Genomic DNA, 27,732 nt, shown 5'->3' on the forward strand with positions numbered 1-27,732 from the left:
ACAGCCTTTAATACAGATTCTAGAATGTCTTCCTAACAGGCCTGCATGCTTGTAAAGTGAGTCTGATGTGACGCATCCCTGTGCTCAGTACCCTTTCCGCATGGTTTATTGTTCTAGCAGAAAACGTTGACCTTTTGATGTCTTATCCTGTAATCTGACAGAACAAAAAATTAACTTTGTGGGGATGCACATCATTAGGCTTACTCTTGCATTAGGACTGCTTTAAATAGTATCTGATTATTAAAAACTATCCTTCAGGGATATTTCAGGAACACTGTTGTTGCCCTCTAGCTCAACACTGAAGTGTCTCCAGCAGACATGCCAGAATTAGCCTTCAGGAATGCTTCTGAAATAACTCCTGTCCTTTCATTGTCCATTTTCATTACTATTGAAATCCTTCCAGAATGTCTATTCAAAAAGTAACAAAATGTAATTTATTTACAAAGGAGGGAGGGAGGGAGGGAGGGAGGGAGGAAGGAAGGAAGGAAGGAAGGAAGGAAGGAAGGAAGGAAGGAAGGAAGGAAGGAAGGAAGGAAGGAAGGAAGGAAGGAAGGAAGGAAGGGCAGTACATAAATGTATGTACAGAGAGTATAAATGATGAATATTGTTGGTTTGATCTGCATAAATCAGCAGGATTAAAATGTGTACTTTGAAGGAGAAGAAACATACTTTTATTCTCCAGTAAGAAATATTAACATGTGTTAATATGCATCTTCTAGATGCCACCTTAGTGTTGATTATAGCTGACCTATTCCCTGCTCTGAGAAATTTCTATTTTGTTTTTCTTTTCCTTGGGCTTCATTGCCTATTTCTTCTCTAAATATATTATAGCATTTGTTTGTGGCACAACCATTTTGTTTTCTTCAATGACAGAAGAGGACAATAGGTATGAACCTAAATGATGACAAGACTGTCAATACCATTTTTAATGATGTTAGTGCCATGAAGAGCAAAAATAGACCGTAGAAATGGGGGAGAGGGTAATTTCATTCTTCCTACTGCTCCTACCTTTCTCATCCTTGCACTCTGATTTTTTAGAACACAAACTTTGTGTCCTCATGTTTTACATTCTGATTCTCATATTCCCTTCCTGTTAATCTCGATGTGTGCTGGGTACAAAGGACCATCTGAAATTCTCCACCAAATCTGAGAGCAAAGAAATTGGGTAGATGTTTTCCCTAAATTTCTCCAGAGGTAGAAGAAATTCTCCAGCAATTTCTCAAAGGTGGGGCTCTTGCATGAAAAGAACTGATAGGAAGAGTTCTGTAATGATGCTTTCCCTCGGAATGTCATTGAACCACAGAAAGCCAGGAACACTGTAGACCACTGGATAGGTGGTTGTGCCTCAAAAGACAGGTCATTCACACACACGTATGTCTGGACCAGAACTAAATGAAGTAGGTGCAAAAAAAACCCATGTCACTACTGAGAATTTTTCTGAAATTCTCTTTTGCTTTGAAAAATGTGAAAGATTTTTTTAGATATTCAGATGGTTGGTGGAGACCTGTATTTTGCTACCAAATATCAAGTTTGCATCACTGTCAGCTTTAAGGCTGAAATGTTATTTTATGACATTTTATTTAGTATCTCTCTCATCCAAACTAATATGTAATGTGGCTGCATTCGACCTTTCCCTTATTTTTAATCTTTCCTGAAGTTTTCCATACTTTCTTTTTTTGTATGGGAATGCATATAAAGAAGAGAGAGAGAGAGAGAGAGAGAGAGAATGTTAATGAGGGAGAAAAATTGACTAGCAAAAGTAAATCTCTGAGGCCATCATTTCAAACTTTCCCTACTTTTCCAGCATGCAGTGCCAGCTCTGACTTGTCACACAGAAACATTTATTTTAGCAAAATATTATTTTAAAGTCATGCTAACAATAATTAGGAGCAAATTGAGTTTTATCAAGTAACACAAACTGTGGGATTTCAGGATTGGATTTCGGCTGGTATTTTAATGAAGTGTGTGTTAACAGCGCAAAATCTTCTGTCACACCAGCAGCTGAGTTTCATATACAGACCTTTGATAGAGAAACCATATGTTAACACTCAGGCCCTTTAATCACACATGACCTCATGAACCAACACTTTGGTGATCCATCACCCAGGCCAGGCCACACATCTCCCCTACTCTCATTGGCCAGGTTCAAATTGTGTAGATGTACTGGATCCTTTCAAGAGTTTTTATGAAGATTCGATTGCACAAAGAGGCCTTATTTTCCACTGCCCTCTTTCTCACCAACCTGTGTACATATAGCTTAATCTCCCTGTCTCCTTTGATAGGGAGTACTTTTGTATGTGCCAAGCATCCATTATAGTAGCTAAAGAAGGCTCATAAATTCCACCTTGTCCTCATTCTTCCTCCCAAAAGCATTTCCTAACCAGCGTTTGTTTTTCCACAGTTGAGAAGGAAATTTTCCATGGGATGATGACTGAAACCACGTAGCACGGTCTTCCCCTACCTTGTATCTCCAGAATTCTAGATGGCTAATCTCATCCACATCCAGTCATATTGGTTGGGGCTGATAGGAGTGGTCAACCAAACTTCACCAATCTCACTACTTTGTCTGGCAGCAACCCTTGGCATTTTTTAAAGATTTTGTTTTATCCCGCCTTTATTATTTTTATCAATAACTCAAGGTGGTGAACATACAGATAGATGTATTTCCCAGCTCTTTCTAAGAATGACAGAGGTGAGGTCTGGAACGGAGTGAATGCTAACCTTACCTTATCCTCTATGCCCCAGCGGAGAATCAGACTATATAAGAGATGCGTAGCTGGCAATGGCTGTGCTCCTTACGCCTTCCTTATTTTGTACTATGCATAACAGTGTGACATGTGGTCACCTCCCATCCCAAACCAAGACTTGGGAGATGCTCAGAACACAGTCACCACCGAGCTGGAAGAGGGTGTTTAGGCCGCTGAGTCCTCCATGCAAAATCCAAATTCTAGTATCCTTGGTTCTCTAGCCTCTGCTTGGTAAATGGTTTTACGGTGGAATTGCTCTTACTCTTAGGAATTTTTCTTGTAGCATTCAGTTGGAATCTGCCTTTCTGTAGCTTAAATGATTATTCTGTATCTACTCTGAAACAATAGGAAACAGGTCTTGTCCTTCTTCTGCATGCCATCCTTTTGTTCTTCACATGTCATAGCTAATTCAAATGGTTTAGCTGTGTGCTGATGTTGCATTTTTCAGCCACTTTACACTGATCACTAATATTCAGTTTGCAATCAACTACTTTTCCACGTTTTTTCCACAAATCTTGATGGAAGCCAGGTATCCTCTACTCTATACCTGGGTGTTTGATTTTTTGTTTCCCAAGTTAAAGACTTTGCACTTGTCTCTGTCCACCTTTTTTTATGAACTTAGTCCATATCTTTAGCCTAACAAGATTATGTTGAATAGTATTTATCTCAGGTAAGTTATCAGCTATTCCACCCAATCTTGTGTCATCTACAAAATTGATTAGCATTCCCCCTGCCCCCTTCATCCAAATCATTCATAAAAATATAAGAGTAGAATGCCCAGGATTGAGACTTGTGGCACCTTCAGTTGATACACATTCCAGTTTGATGAGGAACTATTAATGAGTATCACTATACTGTATAGTCACATAATTGTCATGCCATCCAGCCTGTTCTAAAGTAGCTTGCTAATCAAAGTGTCATAGAATATTTTGCTAAATGCTTTTCTGAAATCAAAATATATTACAACTGCTGCATTCACACAATGATTGGGTAACTCAGAGAAGTTACCCAATCAATAAATGAGATAAGTTGTTTAGTAAGACTTGTTTTTGACAAATATACGCTGACTCCTGGTAACTAATGTACTGTTTTTTAAGATGCTTATAGAGCAAACTCATTATGATTTGTTCTACAATCTTCCCAGATATTGCTCTCAGATTGATCAATCTCTAGTTCCTTGATCTTCCTTTTTCTACTTTTTTAAAGATAGAGACAACATTTTTTCTCCTCTGGTCATATGGCACACTGTCTGTTGTCCACGATTTCTCAAAAATAATATATAAAGGTTTAGCCACATCACCAAGTTCTTCAGTACCCTAGAATATAGTTTATCTGCCCCCGGATATTTAAACTATTCAGAGTGAATAGGCATTTCTATACATCACTGGTTTCAGTGCTGCCCCTTCATCTGTTCTTTGCAATTTCTGCTTGAACATGGATCCTCTTATTAGAGAAGAGTAAACCAAAGTAGGTTCTGAGCAGATCTGTCTTTCTTGATTGTTAGCATCTTGTCATATTTCTTTAACAGCAATACTGCTGTTTTTCCTTTTATTATTTCTTTCCTTTTTACTTTGAGCATACCTGAAAAAGCCCTTTTGGTTGTTCTTAGCATTCTTCACCAACTTCTCTTTGGTTCAGGCCATGTACCCTTTTGTATTGATCTGGCCATTTATATGCGTCCCTTTTTGGTTTTTATCTTCACCAAGTTTTTTATGAAGCTCAGCTACTTCTACTGTCCCTTTTTTCATTTGAATTGTGCAATGGTACTTTAGGTACCTCATTTTTTAGGAATTCCTATCCAGTTTCTTTTTCCATTAGCTTCTCCTAGCATGGAATCCTATTTATCACTGCTCTGAGTTTATTAAAATCCACATTCTTTGTAGCCCAATGTACCTGTTAGACTAGACTCGGCTTTAGTCTTCCTTAAAACCAAGACCTCCAGGATTATATGGTCATTTTGCCCCCAAGTTCCTTCCTTCACTTTCTGAAGAAGAAAATTGTCAGAGAAATCAGGAATTTTCTGGAAGAACCATGTTTGGCAGAATTTGTCTTTCAACAGATGTCGAGATAATTAAAGTCTCCCATCACTATGATTGCCTCTTTCAAATATCTGCTTTTGGAAGCCATCACCCACATTTTGTCCCTAGCTGGGGGCACAATAATAGACAACAAGCTCTATTTGTTCCTCCACTTCTTTTAACCCATATTACTTTAATTGTTGCGACAAAATTTTGTGCTGTAGTACACATTTATTTTTTATTGCCATATCAAATGTTTTTGCTTGCCCAGTACAATGACAGAAAGAGAAAGCAAAGAAACATGGACAAAATTCACAGTAGGGAAAGGTAGTAGCAATGCTAGTAAAACTGCCATCCAATTATGCTTTCTTAGAGTTTCATCAAATGACTGTCAGTGGTAACAACAACATAACCATGGTTTTTTTGAAACCCCCCAAATATTACACTATATGAAACCTTCTTCAGTGGAAGGGTTTTCCAGAACCTCTGGAGCTGTTTCTCTTTGGTCCTGTCCACATTTGTCAGTAATAAAAAATGCACCCTTTCGTCACTACATGTTTAATAAAGATATGTCTTTTCAGCTTCATAGTTAACTTCAAGAGGCAAGTGAACTTGATTTTGAAAATCAGCTGCAACAATTTGATTAACTTTGAATTCATTAATTGTGGTATTGCCATTTGAATAATTATATATTATGCCAGAGGAAAGCAGTATGATTTTGCTCATCTTTAAGTGGTGCACACTGCAAGCGGGAGTCTGGAAATTAAGGTGAGTTACTTATTCTGATGGTACTGTAATCCAATTAGTAAAAATCCAGAAGGATCTGCTTTCTGACTAATCACCAATTATATGAAAATGAAAATCCTTTTTAAATTTGCTGAAATGTTTCACATACCCCTTGCCCTACTTTTGAGCAACATGGTGTCCTTCACTTCCCCTATTTCCATATTTCCATCATAGTTCTAAATAATGCCTGATACAGTTTATTTTTAAATAGAGGACACTATCACCTGAAGCATAAAAGGAGTCATGAGAGAACACAGGACATCTTTTCTGCAATTGCCATTCAAGGTTGATTTAGGAGAATACCCAATCACTTGGACTCAGTAAACAACAATAGGACTGAAGACTCCTTCCACCATCAGAAAGACTCCTTCCACCATCTTTGATAGGATACTATCACTATTCTTGGGCAGGGGGGCAATATGTCTTCAGGAATCTCTATGGTTGCACCAATGTTTCCACCAGCAATGGAGATTAATCAAAAGTAGAATATAGGCAGGTCAGTTTGGTTATGGATTTAAAAGCATTAAAATGTCTTTGCTCCTCTGAAACTCTTGCCCAATACAGAGACTTCACCTTATACCTGCTCCAGTCTTGTGAATTTCTCTTCTCACCATTGACTTCAATGGAAGGGAAACTATATATGGAACAGAGGGAATTCTGCACAAGAAATGGAAGTAAAACTATTAATTCTGTTGAGACTTTGGAAACAGAACCATGAACTTCTCCACTCCATTTAAAATGGCTGTATTTCTCACCAATTTGAAAATTTGCAAAGTGATAAGTAAGGTTTTAAGCCATTAACAGTGTTCTGCCAAAGTGAAATTAAGTTCATATGAAACAACAGTTCAGCTGGGTCAGCACTGTTCACGGTAATAGAAAGTAAGGCTCCAATAATGTTGAAGTGGATATTCTTAGTCAGGCTCACCCTTAGGTTACCAGTAGGGAAAGAAAACTCTTTCTGCCCAAAGTAAAAGAACACCCTATTTTGTGTCCAAGACAAATCAGACAATTTTGCATCTCTGGAGACATCAAGATACCTGACGGAATGTGAGATGAGAACAATTCAAATGTAAATTGAAGGATAATTCGAATGTAAACTTCAAAAATAAATTGATGGATATTTTAACCTTTTCAGGAGCCAGCTTTGCAGCACTCCATTGCTCTTCAATGCTAATTTTATTGTGTTTTCATTTAAACGATGCATTGATAAATAGATTTTATCTCCTCTTTTGAAGTGGCTGGAATGTTCAAAGAACTGCTGGATCATTCCAAATGAGAGCACAATCCAATAGGTTAAAAATAGGTAGAAAATAAATTAATAGAAAAATAATGAATAGCCTTCTATGTCAATGGCGGCAATTGCATACATTATAGTGCATTTTGCGGTTTACCCTACAGAATAACCTACTGAGTTTCCTCTAGATTTATAGGAGTTACAGGTTAGTTTTAAAAATCCATTTCAGAAAACAAGATAAACTCATGATTGATTTATCTATTGCATAACTTATTTAAGAGCACTGTGTGTCTACAAGCATTAATTTATTTTTGCTGTCTTGCAAAAAGAATGCTCGTCTCTCTGTAGGGATAAAGATACGAGCATTCTTAAGAAACCCGGATTCCTTCCATATTTCCCTCCCCTAAAATAGCACTCCTTGCTTTTTTGGAAAAAAAGAGATTGCATCTAGGGATATTCCTTTAAAGGACACTTTCCCATTGCGCTATGGTTGAGTACAGAGTCTGGCGAGCTGCACAGAATGCCGTCAATTACCTCATCATTTAGGACAGATGATGACATCATTGGCAGGACACTCTGTGCCATGCTATAACACGGCATTTGGTAATCATGGTGGCTCTGCTCTCTGCTGCCTTCCTCTGCCCCTCATCCCACCATAAACAGCGGGATGTCTCTGGGGCTTCCCCCCACATTGTCTTTGTTGCATTGAGAATACATTAAGCCTGGTTGGGATATACATGCATAATCTGGCAGACTTCTTATGGATTCAAAATCAGCATAATGTTCTTTCTAGTACCTCCGTGTTTTTTTTTTCCTTCCTATTTTTATGTGTGTTCTGTGCCAAAATCATCCAACCCCAAAATTATTTTGATGTTTGCATACATCTAGGGCACGTCCTGTTTCTGCAGCTGAGAATGGACTCTCGTGCTGCAAGCATATCTACGTTGTATTACAGACAGTGAAATCATCTTTGTTGACTTGTCACAGTTCCCAGTGGAAATGGTCCTGCCAATTAAATTAAGTGATTGTCTTGATTATCAGAGACTCGTGGGAGTCCATCACGCTGGGACACAGTCACTTTTATTTTATGAATTGCTTTAAGTGGGCATTGCATAAAGCATTACCACTTTGAAATGCCAAAAGTCTGCAAGTCTAGCTTCCGTCAGCAGCTGCAATCAAGCTGGGAGACTGAGTGAAGGAGACACAGAACCACAAGAGGGAGGAACTGATGCCACTGAATACCAATTAAGAACAGTAAATACCGTTCTTAAGGGGAGGTGAAATAGCTCCACTTTATCTGATACCAATATTATTCGGACAAACCCTCTGCAAAGCCCAAGTCTCATGCTGGTTTCTGACTTTATAACAAAAATTAGAACTTATCAATGCAAGGATTGGATGGAGTATCTATCTTTTAAACAACTAACCATTTATATTGAAATGGATTTGCACATAGCTAAAATCTCAAGTTAGCTATCCTTAAAGAGATGGAAGGGAGTATGGGATAAATTTCAAACAAAGCAGCCAATCATTGTTTGAAAGAAAGGCCACCACCACCATTTTCTTTTTCTATTCCATCCATAGATCTTGAATCAAAATATACTCTAAACTTACATAAGCATTCCATTAACTCTAATTTTCTCCAAGTCAAATCTTTGAAGCCACAAGTCTAGACAAATGCAAAGCTGGGGAAGAAAGGTATTGAATGCATATTCAGATGTATTCAGAAGTTAATGTACTAGAACTACAGCCAAAAGATGAACAGAAGATGGATGGACAGACAACCACATTCATGCTAATTGTTCAGTTTCTTGCAAAACATACTGGTGCATTGCAACCTGATGTTGTCTCACCCATCAGAGAACTGATGTTGTGTTTTTAAGCAAGAGCACATGATTGCATATCATTCCACAAACATGACTAAATGATGCTTGATACGATTAAATAACATGATCTTGGATGTTTCTTCATTTGTTTCTTTCTTAAAGAAGACCATGCAGGACTAACATCTACTTCCATCTCACCCCAAGGCTAAGGATGGAGTTCATCAGTGTTCTATTATGTGGGGTTTATGGTTTATCTATGTAAGCTGCACATATCATGCTACGCTGCCCCAGAATTGTTTCTGTGTCATTTTATTCGTGATGCAGCTGTGGTGCAACCAAAATGGTGCAGCTCCATTTTTTCAGCCAAAACACTGAAGCATTTTTGTGCTGGGGGGGGGGGGGGAGACCAATTTCCCATTGGTGGGAACTCCCATCTCCAGGTTCCTGGACTCTCTACCTCCTTACAGAATTTCAGCTGTGATGGCATCATGCTAGAAGATTCCCATGTCACCATTTACCGTGGTAGCTTTCTTTCCTTTAGGGATCATGCCATTATTTATGTTTTCCCAGCTGGACAGAAGTCTGGTTGCCTTCTGTGAGGTTCTGAGGATTTTGATTGTTGGCCAGGTAAGAATGATCATGGATCAATATGAAAATGTTTCTGGGTGTTGCGTGTAAGGGGCTATGCCAAATACAGGCCATCAACTATAAAATGAATATTTATTTATTTGTAACATTTATATAAAATTTCATACCCATCCCATGTAGGGCATACATATCACACGTAATGGCTAACTCCAATGAAAACCAGTGCTACATAAAGTAAAGCAAAACCAAACCACTAAAAGCATTTAATAAAAGCCGATACAGTTTATGAATATAACATCAACATTTAAGAATAAAAGTCTTACTATCATCGGAAAATCTTATCCAATTAGCCAAAGACTAAGATAGAGGATCCCAAAGAGGCTTCCTGAGGCTGGGAGTCTAGCTGTCTGCATGGATGCTCCCTGCCTGGGATCCAAAAGCTGGGATACGTTAGGAGTTCGGATGCTCAGCTGTTGGCTGATGTTCTGCATTAGGCCAAACGCAACCACCACTGACTGGTTGTTCCTCGCCAGTGCATTAAGCAGAGCTTTGTCTCAGCCTGAGATCCCTTTTCATAGCAGATATGGGACCGACCATTAGTCTGTACCACGTAATGGTGGTCCAATCCCAGCAACCCAAGAGTAAAACATTTGTGCATTGTGCAATCCAACTAAAGTTGATAATCTTTAAGTCTTATTTATGGGTCTGTTAGATGCCTATCACACCTTTTTGCTGTTTATTTATTTAATTACTTGCCTTTTATTCATTGAATTAAATGAAACAAAAGGAAAAGGAAAAAAAGAGAAAAAAGGGCAATAATCACGCAATTATATATCCATTACACGCCAATTGAGAGTTAGAGCCTCCACATTGTTCTTAATGCTAGGAAACTAGTACTTCAATACTGGAAAGATAATTACTTCATGGATTGAAGGCCTGATGTTAATTGCAATTTATGAATTAATTGCTTGCAAGACATAGACTATGTATAGATGATTACAATGAATTGTGATTATGCTTTACTGAAACTGCTGTGTAAAACTTAATATACATATTCACATATATGATAAGCATACACACACACACACACACAAACACTTTTGCTGCCACCACACTTTTACTTTCAGATTTAAGGTGGCTTATATGGGAGTTTCCCATGATTTATGCCATTGGGTGAAATAGGTGAGCTGAGAAAGACTAAATGACCCAAAGCCAGCCAGTGTATTTCATGGCTCAGAACGGGCTGGAACCTGAGAGTCCGTGGTCCTAGTCCAGCATCTTAACCACCATGCTATACTGGCTCGCAAACAAAAGAAAACAAACAAACAAATAAAATTTAAGCCTTGGATTGGCTTTTGCAATCCACCATATGTGGAACTGATTTTGAATTTATGGGGCAGCAAATCTATCAGCACCCTGTCTCCCTCTTTTCATTCTTTTTATAAAAGAAATGGGAAATTCATTCCGATATAGATAGATATACTCAGTATAAATATACAGATGTATATGTGGTGCATGTTACAGATCCATGCACCACACTTATATACACAGACACTCATATACACTGAGAGACACATTGTTTAGTTGTTGTTGTTTAGTCGTTAAGTCGTGTCCGACTCTTCGTGACCCCATGAACCATATTGCGCCAGGCCTTCCTGTCCTTCACTGCCTCCCTGAGTTTGCTCAGTTTCATGCTCAGAGAGACACATACTGTTAGGATATACTGCATATCTAGTTCTAGATGTGTTAATATATCTCAAAGCTGTATGAAGTTCTCATCTTCCTCTTGGAAGACAGATTGGATCAGAATACAATGGCTATTGATGGGAAATTTTCACAGGGAGAAATATCTTGAAATAACTCCATTGGCTGGCAAGATACATCTAAGCCTGAGTGGTATCACTGGTGCTTATTTTAAAGCCCTCTGAAGTTTGGGATCTAGAGTTTTCTGATATATTAAGATCATTTTCAGGGTCCCATATCTGGGTGCCCCTGCTATCTGGGCAAGTGTGTCAGCCAGACAGTGAGTTATTTTGGTCACACTGTCCCATTGACAAGGCTCCTTTTCCTTCACAGCGAGATTATTGTACACACACCTACAGTGGAGGAATGGTTGGTGAAGATGATAGAACTTGCCAAGATGGCCAAATTGACCTGTTTGATTAGAGAACCGACAATATCTACGTTTATTGCTGATTGGAAACCTCTTATGGATTTTTTGCGTAAAACAGAAAAAAATGAACTTGTGATCTATGGTTTTGATGATCAGATGGGATAAATTATGAAAAGAAGAGAGTCACAATGTGACTTTAGAGAAAGAGGTAAATCTATAATTGTACTTATGACTGCTGTGAAGATCAGAAGCCAGTCTTTCTATCTTTTTTCTTTTTTTCTATTTTTCTTCTACCTTTTTTCCTTTTCTTTTCTTTTTCTCTTTTATTTCTTCTCTCCCCCCCCCCTTCTTACTCTATTTTAGTTGGTATTAATTTTAAAACCTTCAATAAAATTATATTTTTAAAAAGTTCCTTTTCCTGGAAATCTTGCTTCCTGTCATGATTCTTTTCAGGCAAAGTTGACTCTGTATTTCCTGGCTTTTAATGCAATGCCTTTTATTTTGCTACAGCCTTCAAAGATGTTACATTTTACCCTGCTATCTTTATACACCTCCCCAGAAGCATCAGCCACCCCTCTCTAAATGCATTAGAATTATAATTCCTAGAAGTATAGGGAGGCAGCCTTGACACATGGGGGAGTTCCAGGTTGGGAAAAGCTGAAAAACACTGAATAAACAGACTTGCCCACATATTGGATTCCCACTTCCATTATCTCTAGCAAGCATCGGAGAAGGCTGCTATGAGCAAGCATACAAAATAAAGCCATACTACTGTCTGTTAGTATCTCCCATTATATCTCGCTGTTGTTGACTGTTAAATTGCCCAGCTGTGGTCTGGCAACCTGTATTCAGTGGTATGTTCTTAAGTGTGAAGTCATTGAGGCATGGGTTAAAGACCTTCAAAAGGTCAAACCTCAAACTGCAATTTTTTTTTTTCCTCTCAGGTTCTTTGGATCTATAAACCTCTGATGTTAGAGCTATAACCCTCTCATAAATGCTTAGCTCTTCACCAAACCACAGTTCCCAAAATTCTTTGGGGAAAGCCATAGATGTTACAATAATAAGGGTAAAATGATAAAATGTAGGCAGGGTAGATATGCTGGCAGAACACGCTGCTGTTTGTTTTTCTAACTGCTGTGGCTCTGTTTCTGGCGTGCTTGTGCAAATATGCAACTACCATCACCCAAAGATATTAACCTCAGCATTTGCATTCCTTAACTTTGCTTAATTGTTATGCTTATGCATAATAGGATTTCAGATAAGGCCAAGGCTTAGGCTACACCTCCTCTTCGCCGTCCTTTCAAAGTAAACTACAGCATTAAACAAGATATTTCTTACCCTAGGAACTGAATGCTAGAAGTTGCGGCTCATTGGAACTCTTCTTCCTATATGCTCAAGTGTCTCCAGAGAATTTGGAAAGCTGCACATGAATATGTAGACCAGCAGAAGATAAACAAGGCAGATGCTGAGCTGATCTCTTCTGGGCATCTTACATCACAGAAGCTAACATATGGCTCTTCCTCTCCATCTTCTCTCTCGCCCCCACCCCGCCCCCGCCAATATAATTCCTTTCCCTTCTCTGAAACTATAAGATGCTTACAATGCTCTTTTCACTTGCTGCTATGCAGCAAAGGGATGCGATGGGGCACCGTACTGAGAAGGTGGAAAGATGTATGGTTAAGGCCTTTATTTACAACCATGCAGCTGCCCGCCATGGCAATCCAGTGGAGAATATGTTATGTTAGGACTGCCTCTTTTCTCAGAATGGATCCTTCTAGTCTAGTATAGAAAAAGCCTACTTTTCCCTGGTCTTGCCTTTCCCTATCTAGACTTCTGGAGAGAGAATCCATTAGACAATGTTTTCTATTCCTCTCCATCATTTCATAGGATTCATTTCTATTCTTTATCAGGCAGTGAATGGAAAATGGGCTGAATTACACTGTCTTCCTCCTCCTCTTCCTTTTTTTTTTTTTTAAAAAAAGAACCCTTCTCCCTAAATTTAGTTTTAAATACATGCTTTTAAAAAGTTTCTTTCTTGACGAAACTCATTAATCACAATTTGCTTACAAGTTCGAGATAGTTTTGCCTTCTCTCTTCCCTCCAATGGTGGTATTCCCGCCAATACCCTTGTGCCAAGCATTCCAGCATAGTGAGAAAGATCAAAACATAAACACTTCCATGGACAATTCGCTGGATTCAGTCCACCGAGACTGTTCCCCCACCCCACCCCCATGGATAGATTCAAGTCCAAAACTTCCCTTGGGACTGCACATAATGTTTTCCAACACAGTTTATGTTTGGTGTAATCAGTTTTAATAAGCCTAGTATTAGCACACAAAATCCTTGAGCATCTTCCCAACCTCTGGCTGTTTGATCTCTCAGCTGTACAGCAGCAGAACCTGAGAAGGCTGAAGTCCAAATGCCTTCTCCAGGGATAGTTTATTTGGTTCTGTTCAGAAGATGATGGTCATTTTTTGATTTAGGGGATGACCCAAAGCCTCAGAGAATTTTGAGACTGCAAAATTGGGAAAAGGCTTTTTCCAAGACTAGGGATTCCCAGCTCCTCCAGAAGCAGTAGAGTTGACCACATTATTAATTGTGATGGCCAAGATATAGCATCATTTGGTTTCAAATTGTTGCTTAAGCAATGCTCTGTCCTCCTAATATCCTGCAGGACTCATGTGGAGTATCCAAGGTCCCGTTTTCCACTGTCCTCAGGAGGGTTCAATCTTGGCATTGACTGTTGAGCCTGTCCTCCTTATCTTGCCTGCCCAGACTTAATTTTAAAGACATTACTTCATTGTCTCCCTCCAAATTCTCCCCTCCACATGATGCACATCATGAAGACATCCTATGTCCTGCTGTTGATGTGAAGATACCCCACTAAATGTTGTTGGGGATAGGAATCCACAATGTTGTCCAGAGCCCACTAAGGACTGTGAGATTGGAGAACTGACAGCAGATGACCCATTTCTAATGTGGATGGATCCCCTATTTTGCTTTTTTAGATACTGAAAGGGCCATTAATACCATTTTAATGCAGCATAGATTTATACTGGCTCCTCCACTGGTAATAGCATGAAAGTAATGCCACACAAGAGAGCCCTATCTGCTTTTACATTTCAATGTGCCCCATACCACTGAGTAATAGATTACCTACTAATATAATTAGCTACACCCTCTGTTAATTGTAGGGGCTACTAATCTATCTGAGCAGCCCAAATTATATTAGCTTTCAATAGGATTTGCATATATTCAGTCACGTTTCTGCACTACCTAGCAATTAAATGTTCACCTGTTGAACATCCAGTTTGCTGGAGAATAAGTACTATTTAATAGCATTAACAAAGCACACCCTGCTCTCAATATCCAAATCTTTTTACAGGCTCATCAATTCACCAGCATCACTTGGTAGCACAGTCTATGACGACTTTCCTCCTCCTTCCAAATTGCAAAGGAAGACGTTGTCACAAGAGCTAAGCAAAACACCATTTCTTGGGTGTGGCCTGATGCCATGCCAGCATAATAACTTCTAATCCTAAAGAAAATATAGTTGTAAATTGCTAAACCACTGTTGTATGATCTCCATAACAAATTCAGCTTTTCGGAATGGCATGTTGGGGTCTACTCTCTTAAAGAATGGGTGAATACTCCTCATTGAATAAACTTCCCCTTCAACATTATAATTTGAAGGCAAGGGAGGGACAGGCTTTAGGATCTCACCCAAAACTTTTGGGAACCACACAAAGTCCTGGATCCTCAGACTGCTTACCAATGATCTAATATGTAACAATCATGAGAGTAGGAAGCTGGTAGGTACTAACAAAAGCTTCTGCAACCTAGTATCCTTCTGGAATATTGTACTTCAATTTCTATACTGGCTGGAGGGTATTAGGCATCTCTGGAGGGCATCAGGTTGGGAAAAGTTACTATAAAATGACACAGTAAGATTTTTTGGATCCCCAAAGATATTCTTGGCCACAAAAAACTATTTTATCTTTAGTTGTTTGCATGGTTAAAATAGATTGAGGGTTAATTTGATCTGGACTGAAGCTACTAAGTTTTGCAAACATTACCAATCTTAAGGAATATGCACTCCATTTTTGGTGATTCCTCCCCTCTCCATCTTGTGAAGATGTTTGTTTATTCATTTTCCTTCCGCTAATTTCAATTTGTCTGTTATGTACTTAGGTGAGACCAAGTGCTTTCAACTAGAAAGGAGAACCATGAGGACCAAGGGATGAAACGTCTTCCACACAAACCAAGATTACAACATTTGGGTAATATTTAACCTTACTTGCCTTTTTAAAACTCAAATAATACCAAATGATATAGGTCTTAACTGGGACTGTACAGGTAAGGCCTAGGAATGTGCAAGAAACAATGTCAAGGTAAACTATGAAACTAAAGGTCTTGAGAAACAAATAATTGCAAAATTTAATGAGTTGATTCCACTGATACCTGGTTTTTTTTCAAAGAATAAGGAAGAAGAGACAAGGCAAAAAAAAAAAAAGAGGTGGAAGGATAAATCAAAGTGTTAAACAAGGAAGTAAGTCCAACAATAACACGTAATGCTAAATAACCATAAATCTTCGACTCCTCCCAATCCCATTAAGATCATCCACCTCTTATGAACTGTCTCTCTCGGATAAAATTGTTTCATAGTTCAAAGCACCAATAGATTTGTAGATTTCAATTTCCAAAAGACATATTTTCCATTATGCTCTCTCACTCAGCATATTCCAAGAACACCAGCAAAGCATAAGAACAGCTGGGGCAAAATTCATTAAAACATCTGATTGAGGATATTTTCCAAATTTCTTCTGCAGTGCTCACTCATCTCTATCAAATACTTATTTTAATCATTTTAAGGGTGTAACACTCTCGCCCACACGTTAATGTGCTCATCTATTATTCTATCATTTGCTCTTTATTTTAATTGCCTTGGCAGCACAGAACAGGCTTTTTCTTATACTTACACATATTAGCATTTAAAATATTAGAGAATAAATGCCAAGTTCAGGGTAATCACTTTGAGCTGACCTTCCATTATGGCAGTAGATTTCAAAGTGTGTTCTGAGGAATCCTGAGGTTCCTCAGAAGTTTATTGGGGTTAATTCAACAAAAAGATTAATAATAAAAGTATCTGAAAATATGTCCACCGTGACTGATCTATGTCTGCAATGTGCAGCCTTAGTTCAATAAGGCAGCAATGAGGCCATGCAACAGATCTAGCCAGTACCCTATGTGAAGGAACAAGTTTTGAAACACCAAGCCTCAGTGGAACAGCATCAGCTTTGCATATGAAAAGTCCAGATTTCAATCCTTGGTGTCATAGATTAAACATAAAAGGACTACTAGTACATGGTGGAACAAGTTTCTGCTTTACATAAGGTAGGTCCAAGGCACAATCCTTAGTTTCCTCAGCTGAACAGAAATGCATTACCAGCAGGTGGTAGAACACCTTCTGGTTTACCCAGGACCAACTGCTTTCCTCCAGTTTACTCAGCACCAAGATTAAGCTAATTGCCCTGTAACTTCTTGGATTCTTCTGGCATCTTCCTTTTAAAAAAAAGAAAAAGAAAAGAAAAACTGATGCTGCCTCACTCACTTTCCAGTCTTCTGAGAGAGAAGCATAGATTTTTTTTCATGTAATCCTCAGAAATCAAGCTTGATCTGAGAGATGCCACTTACACAAAGAATTAAGTGAGCTTCTCTGTGTTAGCTTATCCTTAGCTCCTTTGCAAGCCAGTGTTTCAACTACCTTCCTATCCTGTCCTTTCACAGAATTCCTGATTGTTGTAAAGTAAAATCACTTTTGAACTGAGTTCAACCACGGGCGATTACTTGGATACACCCACATAATTTCTTGGCAACAAAACCGAAGCAGTTTTCCATTGCCTACTTCCAGAATGATTTGATTACCAAATGCACTCTATCGCCCTAGTATTTTATCCTGGAGTCCCATCCAAGTGCGAAATAGGAACAATCCTGCTCAGTTTCTAAACTCACACGAGGACTGCTGTGTGCTGCCACCTGCCGATAACCAGTGGTTGCTGTACATTCCTTAAAAAAAAAAATAGAGCGGGTAGGAGTAGCATTACACTGTGTTTTGCATATAGACCAATGAGCTATTTCATTTATGATATTAAATTTACATATCCATTTCATAATAAAACGAATGATCAGAATTCTCCAAGAGGGAACAAGTGTTATGCATCAGTACTTACTAATGCAGTCTGCCAAAGGCATTTATTTTATAAAGATTAAATAAAATTACTGGAATGCTTTTAGTTATACTATTGGATGATGTGTGAAAAAAGCAAGGCGGCTTTTGGGTTGGTGGGTTGGTTGGTTCTGTTTTGTTGTCTCGTGGGAAAGACACCATGAAATCAGCTGATTTCATGTACAGTGAACTCTGGTTTTACCATAATGAATGTGTGGAAATGGCAATGTTCCAGCAAGGTGACTGCTTTTTGTCTCGCTCTCTCTGAGCTCCATAGAATTCTACACACTGTCAAAGCCTAGCAAAGATGCTTTCGATTTGCCCATGGCTCAGTAAAGTTGCCATCTTAAGTGGGCAGTTATGACCTCTGAATTGTTTTCTCTTTTTCATCAGTGTGTTTGTGGATACCCAAAGACAAACATCTCCTATTTCAAAGATGAAGGAAGGAACTTCCAACACATATCTTCTCTTTCTGGTAATGCTTTTGATTCAGATCAAGGCATATATTTGCTAGGTCTGGAACAGAAATAGAACTACAGCAGATGTATGCGTTTTGGTGAAGTGAAGGGAATGGGACACTTTTGTTCCATTTTCATTCATTCTAAAAGAAACATACCAAGAAAGGAATGGATAGGAAATGACAGAACAATTTATACAGGTTTGAGATTGATTTTCGCACACATCTGTTCATAAGTTCATTTCAATAAATTTGTGTAATTCTGCAATGAAACACCTACACAGGGACAGTCACGTACCTTTTTGTGACTGTACCGGTATCAGTATACATCACTTCTTTTTCTGAATATGATGTTGGTGTACAATCTGAATATGATTTTCTGAATATGATGTTGGTGTACAATCCAAGCCAAGAAGTGCATTGCAAAACCTAGTGTAAAATCCATAGGGGAACTGTGTTCAAACTTGAATCAGCGGTCAGTCTGTTTAAAAATGCAAACCAAACTAAATTCTTGGATATACCAAAGAATCACCCCATTCAAACCCCGTCATTCTTCATTAATTCAAATCTGAACATGGTGGGCAGGTTGTTTCTTCAGCAATAGCCATGCTAATTTCAGCAACTACTCCAGGCTGTCATCATGCGGTGAGAATATTGTGTTGTTATATAGCACTTTGAAAACAAGATAAAGTCTGTAATACTGATTTCTACCAATCCTATGTCAGATATATACATGGGCAAAAAATAGAGGGCCTTTCTTTACTTGCCCCCAACCATCCAAACATATCCTGGCAAGATCTTTTTTTTCTGATGGGTCCCCATGATTCCTTCATCTTGTTCCCAGCCCACAAATGAGAGAGATAAAGTGCATTTCCCTATTAGAAACTTCTAGAGTCATCCAATCATCACTGTGACAATATAACAGCACTAATGACAGGTTTTCTATCTGAGAGCTGGTGATGCTATGCTGATGCTGTACGTGATTAGCGGAGCGATAGCCTTAAGTCATCCTTAGCTGTATCAATGTTTTCCCTCTTACTCCAACCCTGTCCAAGGCCAGGCTCATGGTGCATACATCTGCTAGGCATTATCACCTATCATCTTGCAGAGAAGTCAGTAACAGGGAACCAAAGCAATAAAGCAGATTAGATATTGGCAATGGGCGCAGCAAATTTCAAGCCATTGTAGTTTTCTGCTGACATTTGGATAAATAGCATTATAAATGTTGGAGAAAGACACCAATATATTTTTATTTTTGGAGCTTTATAAGCCACTTCCCTCTATGGGCCTCTAAGCGCTGTACAAAATAAAAAATAACAAGAAGAACAGAGTAATAATACAATGCATTAAATGAATTAACAGCAGCAACAGCATCTTCACCTTTTGCCACCATCCCCTCTCATGCTCTTCAGTGTCCAAAAGTCTCCCAGAGAAGCCAAGGCTTAGCCAATTTCCAGAAGACCATGAGAGTAGGAACCACTCTCAAGGTATTTCCAAGGAGGGGTGGAGTCAGCTCCTTGCTCAATGATTCATGACATTCAGCAGGCCATCTCTGTTATTTGGATGGGCAGGCAAAATTTACTTGGAATAGGTGGTTTCAAAGCTACTCAAGCCTTGAGCCTTATGAGGTTTTATAGCTGATAACAAGCATCTTGAATTACACTTGGAAACAACCTGATAGTCAGTGCAGCTCCTATAACAGTTATATGGCAATATGACTTTTTTTGCATTTTTATTTTTATTTGTAAATTTTAATATGTATTGTATTGATATTGTATTTTAATTCTCATAAGTTGCCATGAGTCTCATTGGTGAGATGAGATGAAAGGAAGGGGGGGGGGAATAAACATATTGTGATTGATCAGTAAGAACACAGGCAGCTGCATTTTGCAGCAGGCGAAGTTTCTGGATGGTCTCCAGGAATCACTCCAGGTACACTGAATTACAGTAATCCAAGCAAGAAGTGACAAAGGCATAAGTAGTCAAGATTTCTACCACATTTTTCATTCATACTGATGATACCTCATGTCAAACAGGTGGATAACATACCTCAGTGACTTCATGTAGATTTAAACAGGATTGGAGAGAGAACTAAGCCCAGAGATATCCAATATTGGAGTGCTCAATAGTTTGATCTTTCCCCATTTTTGAACCATCAGCTGGGACGGCCCACTTAGGAAAGAGAGAAACCACCAGAGTAGGTTGCCCCACTTCCAACCCACACAAGTGGTCCAGAAGGGTACTGTATCAAAGACTGCTGAGTGGTTCAGTAGAATCAGGTTGACTGTGTTCCCTCCATTCAGAAGTAATCAATGGGAGTAACCAATGCAGTTTCTTCCCATGCCCATGCCTGAATCCTGACTTCCATGGGCCCAGATAATATACTTTTTTTTGGGGGGGGGGGAATAGTTGTCCTTCAACATTCTTGCCATCCTGAGCAATTTTATCCACAAAATGACTGTCTGGCCAGAGAATAACAATCTACACTTGTAGATCTTTCATCTTGTCTTTTCTTAATAGGATCCATTTATGCTCTAAACAGTTTACACTCTAAACACTGTAGCTGGTCACAATTACACAGACAAAACAAGGGCAGAAAAGTTCTTATTGCCACAGGATAGGTTCAGATTTCAGCATGTACTCATGTCTGGTCATACTTGTTCCTCATCTTCCAGCAGCACCAGTGCAGGCATTTACTCACCTGCTTCATCTCTCAGAGCTCCTCGGAGAACCATGGAGCAACCCAGGGTTGATGGGTGGTCAGAGACCACTCAGGAGCCATCCCATCTAATACTTGGTTCACTTCTACAGTTCAGAGACTAATCAGGCACCCAACAGAACTGTCCTCCAGATCACTAGGAAGTTCCCCAATTGGTGTCTCAAAAACTTCTGGATTTATTGGGTAACTGGGGTAGGCTATCTTAATAAACCCATCCTCCCTGTGAAGAATAGTGGCTCACAAATAAACAAACTGTCTACACAAGGATTAACAGAAATACGCTCTAGAACCAGTTCAGATCTTCTCTATTCCGTAATGAAAAAAAACAGCCACATGGGTCAGGTCAATGAAGATATCGGACAAGTCCACAATTTTCGTGGCATCCATGAATTCCTGAGCCATCTCCATCCTCAAAGAGGGGAGGTTAAAATTTCCCAGGACTAGTAGCCTGGGTGAATCTATAACCACCCAAACAAGTTGCTCAGGAGGGGATACCTCTATGCAGCTGGGAAGATGGTAGAATAGCAGCGTCCCCAGCTTGTGCATCTGCCCAGCCTCACAAATGTGACCACGCATTTGGCCATCTGCAGAACAGTGCACTTCACAACCACTGGAGTCCCCTACTAAACCAAAGCATGTAATACCAAAACCAATCTGGACAGATCTTAGTGAAGGGGACTCTTCCTTCCTCATCCCGTCAAGCTTGGTGGTGTATGTTAAACCTACATTTTCATACATGATTACAACATGGATAAGGCTTATCCTTCTTGCAGATGGACCAGGCATTCAGAAGCATCAGACTGTTTCTGTTGCCCTCCAAATATAGGTGCCTGCGTCATGAGTTTGGGGAGATTGGGGACCCTGAAGTAAAGATTAGCACTCAATTTCCAACCTCTCTTACTCGGCAATGGCTCACTTCCTCCTTCCCTCCCTTCCTACTGTACATTATAATTTGAAGATAGTGTTATAGAAGCATTATTCTCTATATTCTCCAGTTAGAACAACCTATTACCCTTGGGAAGAATCAGCCACTGGGAATAAAAAGGTATAAAGCACTAAACTGCCTCTATCATCCTTCATTCAATATTGCATTTAGATCTTGTGGACAGCTACTTTCCAAGACTGATTTTGAATCAGAGCTCACTGATGCAGCCCTGGATCACGTAAAGGAGATTTAAAAAAAAAAAAAAGAATACTTTGGAATCTCTGAAGGCTTTCCCATTTAATAAAAGCTCCCCAGTGACCAAGCTAAAATTCAGAGAGGAAAAGCTAAAAAAATAAAAATAAATCTACAGCATACCTTTGTTTGGGCAAACTCATACATTTGCTGTATAACTGTCCTTGGTGCCTCTCATTGTAATAGCCAATTCACTCTTCCTTGCCTCCCAGGAGCTTTTGGTGTCAGGAACCTTAACATGAAAACATGTCATGTATGCACGTAGCAGCCTTGTTTGAGTTGATCAGCCTCTTCACTGCTCTTGCTAGATAACATTATCAAAGCTGAACATTTCCCAGTTCTTGATGAGGAATGACATAGGCTTTTGTACCAAGATATGTGTAAAACTATCTTTGGTCCCAAATAATTAACATGGTCAAAATCCTTTTGTTCCCCAAGGGAGCCTGGGCATAAGATGGAGGGTGGAGGACAGCCAGCAGGATCTCACCAGCTAAACAACTGGCGTAGGGAACCAGCCTTCATCAGTATGCCTAGAGGATACAAACCAACAGGATGAATTCCACTGTGCAGTTAGGCATTAGACCTAATGCCACAAGAAAGCCCAAAAGGCCAGATCCATATATAACTTCACATTGTAAGCTTCTTCATAAAGAACAAGCCACTGAGTCTTATATACACCCTAGAAATGTTGAGATAACAGTTCCCAGAAGTTCCAGCCAGCATAGCCCCAACATACCTGGAGATCAACAGCTAGGAGAAAGCTAATGTGATAATTAAAGAAGAATGGGTGCTAAGCACTAGCCTTAATATTATCCTTCTGGGAAGGATGGTCCTCATCCCAGATTTTGGTTGCAACCCGAATCAAATTTTCCCATAAGGTTCAATGTAAATACGGTTAATCCGTTCTGAACCATATGTATTTTTTTTTTAAACCACAAAAATATGACACAAAGTACAGTACGAAGAGAGAGAACGCTAACCTTGCTTGAGGCGACTTCTGGCGTGGAGGACAGGAAGCCGGGTGGGGAGGTGGTTATTGCTTGGAGGGAGAGTCCCACTCCCTACAGGAAGCCACGACCACATGTCACGGGAGGGAAAATGGCCGCGGATCCTGTTCGTCACCCGATCCTGCGTTCGCGAACGGAAGCAAAATTTTGTGAACGGAGCTGTTCCGAATTGGTCGTGAACAGAAGCGTTCGTGACCCGAGGTACCACTGTATCTGTGGAAGAGCAGGCTGTTGAGGAACAATTGCAGCACCTGTGCTGCCTCCCTCCCCTCCTATGTGAGCCTTCTCCCCAGGTCAGGTGGCAGAGTTGCTCAGGAAAGCTGCAGCCTTGACACAGGTGGGGAGGAGAAGAACAGAGGAGACACCCGCGTTCTGGAGGCTCTGCAGCAGCAACAAACAGAGATAGCACCCAAAGAAAAGGTGTTTTTCTTCACAGACACTGAAGGGTCCAGAGGAAAAAGTGAAAGGACAATGTTGGGAAGGTCCAAGTGCTTTACATGTTGCCCATTCATAAAGAAGATGAAGAAGAAAATAGAAGAAATCCCAGAGAGAGAGGGGGGGGGGGATTTAAAGACAGACCAGGGTAAGAGTAAAACTCTCTTGTCTACTAGTGATAATAGTAGTATAATAGTATACTAGTATAATATTCTAGTATATTACAGTATAATACAACATATTAGTAGAAGTAATAGTATAGTGTAGTATAGTTATAGTATAGTATTATAGGATATAGTGTAGACAAAATTTGTTGTTTAGTCATTAAGTCGTGTCTGACTCTTCGTGACCCCATGAACCATATTGCGCCAGGCCTTCCTGTCCTTCACTGCCTCTCTGAGTTTGCTCAGTTTCATGCTCATTGCTTCAGTGATGCTATCTAACCATCTCATCCTCTGCCGTCCTCTTCTCCTTTTGCCTTCAATCTTTCCCAGCATCAGGGTCTTCTCCAAAGAGATCTCTCTTCACATTAGGTGACCAAAGTATCTGAGCTTGAGCTTCATTATCGATCCTTCCAATGAGCAATCAGGGTTGATTTCCTTTAAGACTGACTGGTTTGACCTCCTAGCAGTCCAGGGGACTCTCAAGAGTCTTCTCCAGCAATAGACAAAATTATATAGTATTATTAGTAATAGAAATAGAGTGTAGGATAAGATAATAGCTATAGAAAGAACTTGCACATATATGTTTGTATATTTCACTTTTGTATCTTGGATAGTTTTCTTTCAAAATAAAACATCTCCCCAACCCTTACAGGGAGATATAAAAACCCAAGTGTCTAGGGCCCAGTGCTTTCATTTGAGTCTGGATCAGATTGAGAATAGTTTAAAAAGAACCTGTGATAGTGTATGACACTGGGAAGATTGATGTCAGGCCTAGCCCAAGGAACTCCAAGAGACCATGTAAATTCAGTCCAGCTATGTTTATTAGCTACAACCTCTAGCAAGAATCTTCCCAGACTGAAACCCCAGCTCCCAAGTAATGCCAGCCACAACAGTGTGAATTCCTCAGGGAGGTGCCAGTCTCATCCTCTTGTATCTCCCATGCTCCTCAGGAGATGTAAGAAAATGTTTTTCTCCCTGAGCCTGGCCTTCATAATTCCATTCCATCACAAAGGCAGCTTATGCATCTTTGAAATAGCGGAGATGGTATCGCAACAGGATTGGTGGGTGATAGCAAGCACTTGCCATCTAGCTTGCTCTGGGAGTTGAAGTCCACACAACTTCAAGTCAACAAGGTTGAGGAACCCTGCCCTACAGTCCACAGAGATGGAATTGGAATGAAACTCTTGATTTCACTTCCATGGAATGCAGACACATGGCCCCAAACATTTAATCCCATTCATTCATCACATTTATATAGCCACCCATCTCATGTACATGACTCTGGGTGGCATACTATAAAAAGAGGCCACAAAAAACAAATGTTAAAAATTATACCATAATAAAAACATTAATATTAATTATAAAAACTAGGAAAGAGCAACTTGATATTCTGTACAGTGTAGCCATCTCACCTATCCTAGTAAAGGGATGAAGAAGGAGATGGCTAAAGTTTTGTAAGCTCTTCTGTGTGATTAGATACACTCATGTAGAAGGATTTTTTTTTTTTACTTAGGGCATTAGAGCTTGCATGATGTTTGCATATACTGATTAATATATAATAAATGTAATAATTTAAGTAGATATATTCAATAATCTAAGTAGATATATAATTCATTACACCATGATGGAGAAGACAACCTGTATGTGCTGTCTCCCAATAAAGTGCTCAGATCATCAAACAGAGGATTCCTTACAGCATCTGCAAAATAAGATATATGGTCCCTTTTCCTTGTTTTGGGGAAACAGACTATGCCAATAGAGCTGATTCCCTGGTTCACTAAATATGTGGAAGTCCAGAAATTGATGTGTAGTTTCTTTCTTCTGCATACCTTAGTCCTTCCTGTATGTATAACTATTTAGAGTTTAGCTCACAGCAGACCCAGCCAGCATGGCCTATAGTTAAGAATTATGGGAATTTATAATCCAAAACATCTATCATTTTCCACCCCTCCCCCTTGTCAAATATGCACATGCTGTTCTAGACATGCATCTCTGTTGTGTATGGAACTTATGAACACTGTTACTGTTATAGATTATTTTGTGCAAGGGGGTATAAACAAGATAATTATTATTCAGTGGAAGGACAAATCTACAACTGATCAATGTAACTGTGGATTATTCCTATGCATTAGCTGCCAACATCTGAACTGTTTTCTCTGACAGAGAGGGAAGGAAGAGGATTAATCCAATTTTCTTGAGTTGTTTTGATTAAAAATATCCATGTTATTCTCCCACCCTTTGTTTCTTTCAATATATTATACTTCTGGATTATTATCTTGTCAGTTTAAATATCTTTGGTTGGTAGTATTTCAAATGTACTGAAATTGATATTTTTATTCTTTTTTTTAAGTCCAGAAATCTGGAGATGCCAAGTTGCCTAGCCCTGAGCTGGGAAGCTTTAATGATTGGCAGCCAAAAATAGGTGAACAAACTCCATTGAGAAATATTGTATCAGGTGACACCAAGTAAGATAAGAATTCTATCTGTGCTCTTAGACTTGGGATATTGATGTTTGTAGTCAACATATAAAATGAGCATGAATGTTTGAATTGGCTCTTAAAATGGCATTAAGATTAGCTTACTGAACAGTTTGCTCGATAAACCAATTTAACCAAAGTATTAGGATCTAAACTGATTTAATCCTGCTATACCAATAGGGGCAGATCATCTTTAAATCTACAATGTCAGTTGAACTGGTTTGCGGACAGCATTGCAAATCCCACTCATTAAGTGTAAGTATGATTATTTTAAGTAGTTTGTGTACTTCATTCTAAATCATGCTTGATGGTCTCTGTTGAGTTAGTCCTAATACTTTCAGAAGAAAACTCCATCTTGCCATCTGATGGTGACACAGGAGAACTGCTACACAATGTTGTTACGATAAAAATGTGTTTGCTTCTATAGGCTGAATATATAGTCCCATAATGGGACTATGTTAAGATACAGTTCAGTCTATGGGCTGGATATGAAGCCTCAGATCATATCTTTCTTCTTCCTAACATTAGGAAAATGTGTGACTACAGTGCTACTTACAAAGAAGTGGGTTTTCCCTTTTATAAGGAACAGGGTTTTTTTCCTGGCTTTCTTTGTAAAATATCATTGACTATATACAAGAGACTAAATATAATACAACAGGTTTAAATTTAAAATTTGAGATATGTCAAACAGCAGAAAAGGAAGGTTGGCAGGGATACACAGAATGAGAATATAAATTTATTTAGCTACACAAACAGTTATTTTGGATCAAACCTAAGGTTTATCTAATCCAGCATCTTTTGCTCCACTGCAGCCATAAATAAATAATACATTTGTATGTAGCGTTGCACCTAACAGCTCAGTGGTCACATCTGTGTTAAGCAAATGAAGTGATCATTTATGATGGATTCCATCTGAGTGCCAAAATACGCTTCCAGATTCTGTGACTTGCCTTGAGTACAGCATGTGTACTGCTGCCTCAGAAACAGGCGTTGTCCACCTCCATTTTAAACAGCTTGGGACATTCTGAGGTTGAACACAAACACATGGGCTTGTTCCTACAGAACTGCAATGCCCTAAGTGGATTTTATTATAGCTAGGCTTACAAGAGTCACCTAGTTTGTTCTGACCCCATCAGGAGTGTGAGAAATGTGAGTAATCTGTCCAGAAAATTATTTCGTCCTTGATTTATTGGAAGGTTATGACATAGGAACAATGAGCGATTGCTTCTATGCATTTTGTCCCTTGCTTGCTTTTCCCCTAATCTTTTCCTCCCTATTGTATGTTTTGCCACTGTCAGTGAACCTGGAAACTTTTGCCAGTCGTGTGTTTGTTTAGTGTTCCATTCTATCTATCCCCAGATCCACAGGCAACTGGGAAGCAATTGAAAAGCCTTCAGCCAAGGTATGGGTGAAGTAGGCATTATCAATGTCTGATAACAGAGGTTATCCTTACTCCAGGGAGACTATTATAGTAACATCAACATATAAGCTGTAGCTATTATGGAAGGTCCGCAGAATGCAGTGTTACCTCCGAAGACAGGCAACATTTGGCCAGGATGTTTTTTACAGGTGTTTGATGGAACATAGGAAGTTGCCTTACAGGGAGGTGTAGCTGTTCTTTAAGGTTGTGCAGTCTTAGAAAATCATTACAAAATTATTCAGAAAAGAGGTCTGGTGTGTATGGGAGCAGAAACATAGCATCTGTTTTGAACTCTTGAAGGCAACCAGGTCTTTTCCTGGGATTGTGTGGCTGCCTTC

At 39.3% G+C, this 27,732-nt stretch overlaps 1 long non-coding RNA gene across 1 annotated transcript in view; it reads right to left on the minus strand.

Moving 5' to 3' along the window:
- Positions 1 to 22,144, minus strand: part of LOC148216889 (uncharacterized) — a 37,431-nt gene extending 15,287 nt beyond the window's left edge. The window contains exon 1 of the long non-coding RNA XR_015794662.1: positions 22,015 to 22,144. This is a non-coding gene — a long non-coding RNA (uncharacterized LOC148216889). The remainder of the gene's footprint in view (positions 1 to 22,014) is intronic.
- Positions 22,145 to 27,732: the final 5,588 nt, after the last annotated feature.

Source organism: Python bivittatus, unplaced genomic scaffold, assembly GCF_059951505.1.
Source record: "Python bivittatus isolate LINGU-HERP-01145 unplaced genomic scaffold, Pbiv_v1 ctg000070_np1212, whole genome shotgun sequence".
In the NCBI taxonomy this organism is placed as follows: domain Eukaryota; kingdom Metazoa; phylum Chordata; class Lepidosauria; order Squamata; family Pythonidae; genus Python; species Python bivittatus.